Below are 11,543 nucleotides of genomic sequence, written 5' to 3' on the forward strand. Positions count from 1 at the left end.
GAGGAAGTCGAAGGACAAAAAGGTTACAACAAGAAAGATTAAGACATGTTAATAAATAAACGACGGGGAAGAAAAAAAAATAAAGAGTTGACCAATGAATAAACGATAAGATGGAACTAAAAAATAAAGAAATAATGAATGAATGAAACGAGAGGACATAAAAGAAGAATCGGTAATTGTGGATCTGGAAACGATGAACGAATACAACGAAAGGATAAAGAAAGAAACAAAGAAAAGATTAGAAAAACGTTTCGATAAAAGGAACTTAGAGATTTTTATTATAAAAAAAGAGAAAAATAGATCAATGAGTATAATATAAGAATGAAGAAAGAGACGGAGAGAAAAAGGGAAAGAATGGCTGACTCGGTAGAAGATAAGAAGTAAAGAATAAAAGAAAAGAATGAAGAGAGAAACTGTGTCAGTTGATAAAAGAAAAAAGAACACCAAAAACTGTAAAATGTAGAACAAGAGGAGAAGGAGGAGGAAGGAGAAGAATGAAAACAAAAATGAGGAGGAAGAGAGGGAGAGGAAGAAGAATGAAAACAAGAGTGAGTAGGATGAGGCGGGGGTGAGGAAGACAAAAAAGAAAAAAGAATGAGGAGGAGGAGGAGGAGGAGGAGGAGGTGGGGGAGAAAAAGAAGGAGAAGAGAAAAAAGAATGAAAACAGGAATGGTGGGAGGTGGAGGAGAGGAAGAAAAGGATGAAAACAAGAATGAGGAGGAGGAGGAGGAGGAGGGCGGAGAAGAAGAAATAAATGAAAACAAGAATGAGTAGGAGGAGGAGGGGGAGGAGAGGAAGAAGACAATGAAAACAAGAATGAGAAGAAGAAGAAGAAGAAGAAGAAGAAGAATTTAAAAAGGTTGACAGCAAATTCGAGTAGGCAAAATGCGAAATGCAAAAGAACAATCGAGATGAATAATTACATAACATAAACAATGATGATAAAAAGAAAAACATTAACAAAAAAATATGAAAGTGCAGTCAAAGGCAAAACAATCAAAGGAAAACTCCAACAAAAAATCTGAAAGATGAACGAATCAGAGACGATATCAATAGAGAAGAAGAAGAAGAAGAAGAAGAAGAAGAAGAAGAAGAAGAAGAAGAAGAAGAAAAGCGAGTCATGACCTGAGCCGAGGTTAGGGTTAAGGCTAGGCCATCGCCTCTGTGCGCGTTAACGTTTCTACCGCATGTATCGCGGCCATTTTGTGTTCATCACCGGGGGCCAATATGGCTGATGGCTGTGTTGGCGGGGAAAACAAAATGCCTCGTGGTTGACTCGGAAGGCGGCTAGCAAAGGCCGGAAGAGGTGGGGGCGAGGACAAGGAAGTACGAAGTGAATTAAGAAGAAAGGGTGTGGAGAAGATGGGGGGGCTGGAGGGCTAGGGGCAAAAAGAAAAGGGGTTTGAGAGTTGAAAGCGGGGGGGGGATGGCTGGATAGGTTGGGAAGGGGGTTAGAGGGTTCGGCCTCGCGCTCTCACCGGAAATCAGCCATTTTACAAACAAATAGCGACATGTTTCCCGCGTCCTGGAACTGACTCCAGTTTCTTCGACTGTGTGATTACTAGTTATTATCCCACCGACCGCCATGACAGCCACTCACTGTTTCTCTCTCTCTCTCTCTCTCTCTCTCTCTCTCTCTCTCTCTCTCCTCTCTCTTTCTCTCAAGCACGTACACACTAATATGACACACACACTCACACATCCAAATTATAGTTCCTTGATCAAAAGTTGACAGTCCGAACTATCAGACGACCTCAACGCATGAATTTTGTTTTTTAGTGGATCGGTATTGTAGAGAAAAGAACCTCCCTTACCACCACCTATAATCACATTGACAAACCGTTTTCTCATAAGATCACTTAAGTTAAGCAACGCTGAGCCTGGTCAGTACCAGATAGGTGAACGTTTGGGAATACTAGGCGCTGTATGTTAAAGGACGTTGACACCTCCCTGCAAGAGCTGCAAAAGCTAAAAATCGTTATCTCCCCTGACCGGCATATACACATGATGTGAGACCACTTGTGAATTTCATATTCCCTTGAAACTTCCTCCTTGGGAGGAAACTGATTCAATTCGCCAAGAATGAATGCCGCTGGAATGCTATTGCCAACAGGCATATAACAGGTGTTGTTCATATCAGTTGAGGTTACGTCTTCATCAATCAGTTCAACAGAATTTTGACCATATTTTTTTCTCACGTTCACCCCTAACAAAGCATATCGCCACTTGGACGTAAGGAGTTACTATTTGGGACCATGCCCAGCAAAGATCAACAAGACGTTGGTTTACATTACATTTAAACTTCTGCATATCAGTACAGTCAGGGAAGTAGGTAGCAGATGGGAATTCATAAGTCTATATGTCCGAGGGAAGAAACTACTAGAATAGAAAACTTCCTGGCATTTAAGGCCCTCAACAGTGAAGGGGTGTGATTTTGTTGCTAAGCGGCTTTGTCGGGGATATGTACATCGGGGGGCACAAGTGCAACGAGTTTAGTAGAACACATTTCATTAAAGTATTTGTAAAACAGACACATAGATCCAACATTGCGGCGATGGGACAGGGTTGAAGCTTAGTTGACAAAGTGGGACCTATTGGATTAAAGACTCTTTTTTTAACCCTATCCAAAAGAGAGAGAATAATGGTAGATGTACCACCCCAGTGTGCAACACTAGAAGGTCTACCTTCACATGTTTACCTTCTCCTTTTGTAGAATTTGATTAATCACATAATGGGTTTGTCCAGGCATTTTTCGTGAGCAAGAGTACACACGTCTTGATTTTGATAAAAGTAAACCCTACATCTTGCTGGCGCGGGGTCCCCTTTTTTTTTATTATATAAGGTTCAAAATAGAACGGGAAGTTTAAAATAAAAAATGAGTTATTCTTTCTGGTAAAATTAATTTATTATGTCTGATGAATGCATTTAATGGAAATCGCTCCAGATAAAACATGAAGCCACTTGATGCAAAGAGCTAAAAATACTACTTCAAAGTACAAAAAAAAATAATGATAAGAGATAGAGATATAATTTCCGACGTTATTTGTCAGAAACATCGTTCATGAAATCTAAGGACTAAAGTATAAAATAAGGGAAGCGAGAGTTACTAGGATATCGAATTAACATTAAACTATCGTCACGCCATTTCCATATGACACACCGGTATTTATGTCGCGTAGTTTTGAAGCCTATAGGTAACGTTTAAAGAAACATAGATTCAGATGAACAGACACAAAACTCCCAACGGTGATCTATCAACAGTATTAGTGCTCGGATTAACATTTTGTTAATTAAAATTAATTTGGTCGACGGTTAATTATTATTATGTCACTTCTATCAATATGAAAAGAAATCAATGGATTTACAGTATTTCATTGCTTTGGGGATTTATTAAATAAGAGTAATAACAGTCCAACCAGAAGAAAGACGTTTTTCAAAGCTAAAACTAATTGAAACATGTTGAAACCTGACACAGTTGTGTACGTGCGTTCTTACCAGTCTGGGATACGTCGTTGACACTCAGTCCGAAAATGATTTTGTGTTGCTCTCTGGCTGAAATAGGATTCTCTTCAGTCTCAAAAAGTCCATTCTCCCCCAGGCTTTATCTTTTCTTTAAAAAGTGATTAGTTTATTACTACTGCCTGGGACAACCCTACTGCGGGCATTTTTATAGGCCAAGTGTTTCAAAAACTTTCTGGACAGTAGACAAGCAAAATACGGATGTCTAGAGAGATGTAAAAATTCGGCAATTTTGTTCTCTACAGAAAACACAATTGCTAAAACTATTGGCTTTGAAAAGATTGTAAACTACAGGGTGTCCAAAAAAGATGTACATGCACTCCTAAATTGTCTTTGCACTTCAACGGCGTTTTCAAGCTTCCAGTAGCATTTTAGAATGAATTATTTTTCCTCAAAGGTTAGCCTGGTTGCCATCATTATGATCAATGGGTTTAATCCGCAAAGAAAAAAACAAACATCTGGTTTAAAATTATTTAAAGTGTGTATACATCTTTTTGGGACACCCTGTATAATAGAATATTCCTTTTTTTTTTTTAAAAAAAAAGGTGTGTCTCCCTTATTGACTTTCTTTATATAATACTAGCCTGTGTGCCCGGCGTTGGCCGGGTGTTTGGGGGGGGGGGTTGAGTAAAAAAAAAAAATGTTGTTGTAGGCAGGCAGGCTCGAACCCGTGACGCGAAGGCAAAAAAGAAACTGGAGGTTTGTGTAAGGGTGTTGGTTGAGCAAAAAAAAAAAAGAAAAAAAAAATTGCAAGTGCAAAAAAAAAAAAAGAAAAAAGGAGTAGTAAGCAGGCTCAATCACGTAACGCGCCAGGGGAAAAAGAAGTGAAAAAAAAAATACATCACGGACAGTCGAAATACGTCTTTCATCCGACGTCGAGGGTTGAATGACTTGCAAAAAAATGCCAGCGAAAAAACCGACCCTCCCTGTAGAAAACTGCCCAGTTAAGGGTGAAGAAATTAATGTTTTGGGCCAATTGTTCGATATTTGTCGTCCGAAGAGTCGAGCTTCAAAACGATATCGATTCTGTCAAAATCCGTCGCCTTTGTCGTAAGTTTTAAGCATACATACATACATACATACATACATAAAAAAGGCTTGCTTCAGTCTTGACAGACTATGGATGCCCACTGTAAGGGTGCCTGCGCGTGAAATTTTTGTGACAAGAGTTGCGCAATCCGCAACCACACCTCTCCTAAGTCGACATTGTTGAATACCAGTGGCAAGTGGAGGTTCAGGACGACTGAAAACAATGCCAAGATAAGCGGAAAGCACATACAGCGCCTAGAATTCACAAATGGTCACCCATCTGGTACTAACCAGGCTCAACGCTGCTTAACTTCGGTGATCTGACGAGAACCGGTGTATCAACGTGATTATGCCGTACATACATACATTTAAACAGACAGGTGAGATTTATATTATAGAAGTATAACACTAAAACTATTCATTGTAGTTTTTCAGAAACTGTCCACGGTGTACGTCTCTTACAGAGAAGACTTTTCTTTTTATTTTCTACTAATTCTGTTGGTAATGTGAATTGCGAGAGGTAAGTCCCCTTGGACAGAGAAAAGTATACGTCCGATCTTGTGAGCAGATGTTCTGAAATAAAGTCTGAATTCTTAGATGCGTTTGAGCATATACAAGGTTTCGTCACATCATTGTGTCCAAACTCCTATCTAAAACTATTTATATTTTTTTTACATAGGAGTCATATTTATCAAGGCCTAAGAGCCACTCAAGGATAAGGGTGGATGAGAGTAAAGTGGTCGGTGCGACAACAGCGTAATGATCAGTAATTGTGGAAATTGGGTAGAATTTAATTATTCAAGAGAACGGCTCAACAAGAACTTGTTTACATCGGACTTGAAAACGACTATATTGTAGTCAGTTGGAAAGTAAATTCACTGTATTGTGTTCCACAGGCGGCATTTCTATGAAATAATCTTTGTTCTGAATTTTTTAGATAAGGGCTGATTGTTTATATTACTTATATTGATCGGACTACTGTTCTCATCTTGAGTGTTATTAGTGCAACGTTTCAGTCGGATTATCTTTCGACCATCCTCAGGCATGTTGGTTGTTGTTTGGAAAAGAAAAAAGTTACTGGCTCCGTATATATGTTCGTATTCTTGGAGTTAGTCATTGTCTTATGGTTATAGTTTCGGCAAGCAAATTCTTTTTCACACATATAAAAATAGCCATAAAGCAAAGACTAACTCCAAGAATACGAAAATATGACAGAGTCAGTAACTTTTCTCCTTTCTTTGTCAAGACAACCACCAACATGCCTGAATACGATCGAAGGCCAAACTGACCTAAACGTTTAACAAATAACACTCAAGATGAGAACAATAGTCCTATTAATACAAGTAATATATACAAATATTTCTTTATAGAAGTTGCGTTTAGATTTAGGCACAAAAAGTAAAATAGGATGGATTGTTTACAGTGGGTATAGCTAGACGAGGGTTTGTTGTGAATGTTTTACAAGGGGTACCATGGAAAAATCCTCGATATACTCGCAGTCTCTTTTCCGTGGGAAAAACGTTGCAAGGAGGAGAAAAGGACATCACTAGGGCTAAGACAGCGGCATATTCTTTTCATTGTGTTGACTCTCGGGTATGTATTAACAGTGTCTTACTGTGTCGTATATATACTCGAGAGTCAAACCAAGGATAGGAGTATTCTGTTGTTATAAATCTAGACATTACCTACTAGATTTCAGAGCCGCTTTTTAACCCTGCCATGGTAAAAAAAAAAGAATTCCCTGAGCAGCTTCTCCATAAATGTGGCAACAGTACTCCACCTTAGGACGTACTTTGCTTACACAGGTAAAGAACAACATCGGGTGTGAGATACCTCCTGGAGCGATAGAATGATCCAACCATTTTTCCGGCTACACACATCTGATCACAGATTCGATGTCAATCTTCCAGTTCAGGTCAAAAGTGAAGGTCAGTTCCAGAAGCTTGTTGATACAAGTTGCTTCCTCAAGACGAGAGTCATTTATTTCAATTGGAGTCAAGTGGGAAGCACAGCGTTGGTGGTGAAAAGAAAGAAGCTTCTTCTTAAAATTTTATCATAGCAAATATTTAAAGTTTATTCCTTCTCTTCTTTTGTATTAGTTTGAATGAGTTCCATTTAATATGAAGTATACGCATTCATAAATGTTATTAGTATTATAGTGGACCCACCAATGGTTTTCTATTTTCTCGCAATTTCTAGCACCGACTCTGGGTACTATTATCTATTTTGAGATGTATGGGTGTCGTTAAGTTAGCCTTGATGTTTAAGAATCACTTAACACTGTGCTCACTAACGTAATCTTGTGCTCACTAACGTAATCTATCTATCTATCCCTGCCTGTCTCTACACACACACACACACACACACACACACACACACACACACACATATATATATATATATATATATATATATATATATATATATATATATATATATAGTCTTATTTGTAGTATTCCGAATTTTGCTGGGTTTATATAATTCAGTAATCGTTCATATACCAATAAATTTTAAGCCAAAAGAGATGACTTAAACTGTAAGTTACAAAATTATATTTCATAATTGAGCATTCATATATTGTTTTAACAAAAACCAAGATGTCAAAGAATGGGTTGATTGCAACAAATCGTGTATTTCATCATTAGTTACAATTGTTTCAAGACTATTCGGACAAATCCAAACATTATGTCGTTTGAAAATTTTCACAAGACCAGCCTTTCATCAGACTTATTGAATAAAAACACTTTAACAATGAAACATTATGGAAACTATTTTCCTTATAAGGAAAAGAACACCTATATCTCATCCTTGCAAAGTCAAACTCACTTTCTCTGTGGGTCTGTCTCCACGTTTTCAAAGTGCATCTCCTTCGAGACGCAAGGAACAGAGCAGACATTTTGCATCCTTGTTCTAAATCATTAACAAATTGAGGCAGAGAGAGAGAGAGAGAGAGAGAGAGAGAGAGAGAGAGAGAGAGAGGGGGGGGCGTAATCGGAATTACTATAATTGATTATATTTTGTCAGTCCGTATCATTTTACACGTCCACATGTTCTGTGCTTCCAGGCGAACTTCTCCACCTCACTCACTCATATTCTCTCTCCCCCTCTCTCTGTTATTCTCTCTCTCTCTCTCTCTCTCTCTCTCTCTCTCTCTCTATCTCTCTCTCTCTTTGAGCCATCTGACGTCATATTCGTTTCTATTATATTCCCCCAGGTTTATAAAGTTGACCCCAACTGACCTTTGATTTCTTGGTATTCTCGACTACCTATTTTAAATAGTAGTGGATATAATCGCGGAATATCCAACAATAGATTTTTTTTTTAATTGCGTTTTATTTTCTTACGTGTTCTCAAATGATGTTAATGAGAAACCAGGCTTAACAAATTCTTTGATTTCAGACCATAACAAAATATTTCTGGCCGAATTTCGAAGCCTTATTTTCTGACACGTAAAAGGTTGCATAGTGTATAGGAACGTCTCTCTGTTTATTTCTCTGCTTTCTCGTTATTGTTAAGTCGTCGGTATAGCTAAAGTGGATATACGGTCGCATAAGTCTCTTTTATTCTTGGGTTCTGAGTTAAAAGTTCAGATTAAAAATATCACCAACAACATTGTATTATTTAGATTATGTCAACTACCGTTATGATCTTGGATGATAATCTAATATTTCGAACAATGCAACCCTCTATTTGCTTTATGCGCGTCTTGTCGGAATCGTAACGTAACAGATAAAACTTCTAAGTAATATTCAGTCCCAAGCGACACTCTTCTATAGGCTGATTGTTTAATCTTCAGTAAGAATACAACTAAGACTAACGTCTAACGGAACGAGAGCAAGCTATTAGATCAAGTCAAAATTCCGTACGGATTTCCTTGTTCGACATAAATATTTTCAAGTTCGACAAGACGCACCTAAAGAAAGCCGGAGCGTACATCGACCGAATGATATAAGAATCACACTGAAGATGAGAACAGTGGTCGAATATTTTAAATAATACAATTTATTGCTGACCGATTCTAATCGGGCAGCAACAATCTATATATTAATACGATAGTGTGTGTGTTATTTTGTGTGTCATGTTTACATCCGGGTCGTTTAATTGTTATGTTCTTCTATTTCTTGTCATAAATAATTTTACCAAGAATTCTTCATAAATTTTGGTTTCGATTTCGGTTTCGACTATAGCTGATGGCACTCAAATCATCTTTTTTTTATATGCATAAATAATTTTGGTTTCGGTTTCGTCGGTTATGGCTGAAGGAACTCAAGTTATATATATATATATATATATATATATATATATATATATATATATATATATATATATATATATATATATATATATATATATATCATAAGTTTTTATTTCGGCTTCGATTCACGTTTATACACCCAAGTCATATGGATATATTCTTTTTATTTTTGAAATCGCAACTTTATAATATACTGTATCCCGCCACACGTTGCTGTGGGTTCTTATAGTGTTAGTACAGCAATGGACCCCCCCCCCAAAAAAATACTAAAATTAAATAAGACGAAAATGTAAAAAGAAGTGGTAGTCTTGCGCAATCGTCTGATTTCTTAGTGTTTTTATTTAATGTAAAATGCTTAATCATCTCGAAGAACACAGTGTTTATGGATGAGTTTGGAGAAGACAAATCGTCGCGGACACTGGCGAATGTGTTAACTTTGGGTAAATAATTTACAAACTATATAAAACAGTGTCAGAGTGTTTTAGTTTGAACTGACTTTCCCGAACGTAACGTAAGCAACAGCATTTGTATGTTTGAACTAAATATATAGTAAATGTAATTTCGTAAATGGAGAAGAAGCATTCATAAATGTTAATTTAAACACGTGCAGATTTCGTTAGTAAAGAAAAAGCAATCATATTTTTCGCATCTTAATCGGATCTTCATTGGGTTCTTTATTTTGTTTTTCAATTGGAATGCAAGTAATTTCCCCATATAAATATGTAAATAATAAATGTAAATAATAAATTGCTCATAGTTAGATTCCTAGGTTAGAGTAGTTCAAACCGGAACAAACCGAGTAGTCGCACAGATTATGTTTATTTTTTGGATTTTCAAGTGTAATGCAAGTAATTTCACGATATCGTAGCGTTGTAATTGTAATTTGTAAAAAATGGAATGTTTGTTTTATAAAAAAAAAATGTGTAGTTGAAAGCACTAATAAGTGAAGCTCATAGTTAGATTCCTCGGCTGGAGTCGTCAAAACCCGGAAGTAAAAAACGAGTAGTTTCGCAGTGTACATCTTACGGTAAAAAAAAAGAAAAATGCAAAACATAACACTCTATTCTTAATCGGACGTTGAGCGCGTTCATTATTTTTTTATTTTTTTTTTTTTTTTGTTTTTAAGTGAAACGCAAGTAATTTCACGATATCGTTGCGTTATAATAATAAATTGTAACTCAGGAAGTGTTTGTTTATTTAATAATAACTTTTTAGTCGAAAGCAGTAATAAATAAAGCTCATAGTCAGATTCCTCGGTTAGAGTTGTCAAAACCGGAAGTAAAATCCGAGTAGTCCCGCAGCGTGCGTTCTACGGTAAATAAAAAGAAGCAAAAAGGAAAAAAAGATAATGTTAATCGGACCGTAATATTTGTTATTTTTATTTTTGTCTTTTTTATTATGGGAGAAAAGCGAAAGAAAAAGAAAGAAAAAAAGAAAAAAATGGCCTAAATAACCCTGTAGGATTCCAAACCGGTGTTTATTCGTACTGTTCCTTGTGGACGCATTTTCAGCGGTGTTGAGTGGGAGCAGGAGTAGGAGGAATGTATTAGAGATAAAAGTTCTTACAACTTCCATTGATTCTAACCGATTTTGGCAGTGAACTCTTACCGGAAAAATATAGGAATGTACGGTTATCGAGGAAGTGTAAGGATAATACGCCTATAGCACACCTCAGATCCTGTGCTTCAGTTTGTGCACAGTACATTTGCATGTAATGTCTTGATTTTTAATCCTATTATGGTCAAACTCACACGAGAAAAAAATGAGTTCATATATATATATATATATATATATATATATATATATATATATAATATATATATAGATAGATAGATAGATAGAAGATAGATAGAAGATAAAAGATAGAAGAAGATAGATAGATAGATAGATAGATAGATAGATAGAATAGAAGATAGAAGATAGATAGAAGAGAAGAAGATAGATAGAATAGAAGAAGAAGAAGAAGAAGAAGAAGAAGAAGAAGAAGAAGAAGAAGAGATAAAAATCGATAGTACATTAACTCTATAATAATATATGCGAAATCTGCAAGAATTAAAATATAATATTTAAGCGTACTTTACGACTGGGCTTTACCGGGAATTCGTGCTAGCTTAGATAAATACTTTCGCAGTTTTAACAAAACAGCTACAATAATATCAGAGCTTCTCCAATTACACTGAACATCTACAGAATGCCAACATCAAAATATTACATATAAAAGATTCTCTTGCGGAATTTCCACAGGCCCCGCTAGTTTATATTATTTAGTAAGCAAAATTTGTTGTTTTTTTTCAGTATATAAATTTTTTTCTAGCATCTTGGAGCGTCTACGGCGAAGAGTTGTAATTTTATTACTAGTCGGGTTGCTCTTTAATCAAACCCTGTGTAGCCATAGACTTTTTAGGGAAAGCGGCATCTGACGTCTACTTGCGTTTAGATTTTATTTTAATAGAGACAGTCAATTAGTCGAAAGATCCTAGATGAGAGAGAAAAGAGTGGGTGTGCTTTGTACAGTTGTCGAGAAAAGATCAAGAAGACTTGCTAAATATCGCTCGGCATCAGGTGCACGAATTGTTTTTTGAAACAACTTGAATCAGTTCGTGAGCAAGGAAAAACTCACACCAAAACTTTCTCTTGAATCTAGAGCCATACCTGGTATAAATGATAAAAATGGGCATAGAATGAAGAAATAACTATCGTTGCGAAAACACAATTATCCAATTGCGAATATTAAACGTAG

General features: G+C 36.4%; 1 pseudogene; it reads right to left on the reverse strand.

Moving 5' to 3' along the window:
- Positions 1-4,791: 4,791 nt before the first annotated feature.
- On the reverse strand, positions 4,792-4,908 carry LOC145277156 (5S ribosomal RNA; annotated as a pseudogene).
- Between the last annotated feature and the right edge of the window lie 6,635 nt (positions 4,909-11,543).

The sequence above is a fragment of the Euprymna scolopes genome, chromosome 5 (genome assembly GCF_053919585.1).
Source record: "Euprymna scolopes isolate OS-2025 chromosome 5, ASM5391958v1, whole genome shotgun sequence".
Classification (NCBI taxonomy): Eukaryota; Metazoa; Mollusca; class Cephalopoda; order Sepiida; family Sepiolidae; genus Euprymna; species Euprymna scolopes.